Raw genomic sequence first — 1,601 nt, forward strand, 5'->3', positions numbered from 1 at the left:
CTAGGCCGTAAGACCTTGCCGAGCAAATAGGCAAAGTCACGCCACCGGCGCCCTGGGTACGCGCCCCGGCACCCACCAGGGTCGCTGCCCATAATTTCTATCTGCTCCAGCGCCACAGGTGGAGCCAGGCGCTGCCTGTGGCGCCCAAATGCTTTGGCTCTAATTTTGCGCGTTTCACCCCCAATTGCTCCCGAATCATTCCTACACATGAAAACACTTCAAATTAATATAAATCATGGCGTTTAACATCCCGAATTCACGAACAAAGTAAAATATGAGGCGATATACGTAGAAATATATATACTTTAAGCTAAACATCGTACCTCAAGGTAGGTTCTCCTACTTCCACCAGGATCAGATCTTTTGCTCCGTACACGATAGAGAAAGGTGTCTCTCCTGTGCTTGACATGGTCGTTGTCTGGTATGCCCATAGCACTCCCGGTAACTCCTCGGGCCACTTGACTTTGGCGGCTTCCAACCTCTTTTTGAGGTTTTGAATAATCGCCTTATTGGCTGATTGCGCCTGCCCATTTGCGCTCGGATAGTATGACGAAGATGTGATTCTTTTCATTTTCAAGTCNCCCCCCCCCTCCACCCCCAATTTTAATGTTAATTAAAAACATAAGTTTTGTTATATAACATAGTAGTATTAAGGCCATGTACATTGATAAAGATCTAGTCCGTTCTTATTCCCTCAAGGAATGTTCTATTGCCTTTTAGATTCATGTTGCCCATAAATAGTTTGGCTAAGATCCATTTTAAATCTTATACTTATCAAAAGAATTAAAAGTGAAAAAATATACTAATGGCAGCCTTTAAATTTCTTTTTTATCTAATTATATTTGGTCTAATGGCACATGACATCGGTTCATTCATCCCACTATAATAGATGCATGTTAATTGTTTGCCCTATATTGTTTGAATTTACGGTCATGTCCATCGGCACATGTCACTGTTTCTTTCTTCCCTTTAATTTGCTACAATATATATATATATATATATATATATATATATATATATATATATATATATATATATATATATATATATATATATATATATATTGATCGTTCACCCTATATTTTTTGGATTTGGTTGTCACCTCCAATGGCACTTGATCATCGTTTCATTTATTTATTCCTTTAATTTACTACAATATCTACATATTAATTGCACGCCCTATTTTTTTGGATCTGTTGTCACCTCCATTGGCACATGTTTATCGTTTCATTCATTCATTCCTTTAATTTGCTACAATATATGTCTGTTATTTATTGCTCGCACTTTATGATTTTTTTATTTGTGGTCATGTCCATTGGCACATGTCATTATTTCATTCATCCCTTTAATTTTCTACAACATCTACCTATGAATTTTTCGCCCTATATATTTTGGATTTATTGTCACCCCCATTGGCACATGTTCATTGTTTCATTCATCCCTTCAATTTGCTACAACATATGTCTGTTAATTGCTCGCCCTACGTTTTTTGGATTGCGGTCATCTCCATTGGCACATGTCATTGTTTTATTCATCCCTTTAATTTGCTATAATATCTACATATTAATTGCTATACTTATATTTTTTGGATCTGTTGTCAC

Source organism: Nicotiana attenuata, chromosome 9, assembly GCF_001879085.1.
Source record: "Nicotiana attenuata strain UT chromosome 9, NIATTr2, whole genome shotgun sequence".
Lineage (NCBI taxonomy): Eukaryota > Viridiplantae > Streptophyta > Magnoliopsida > Solanales > Solanaceae > Nicotiana > Nicotiana attenuata.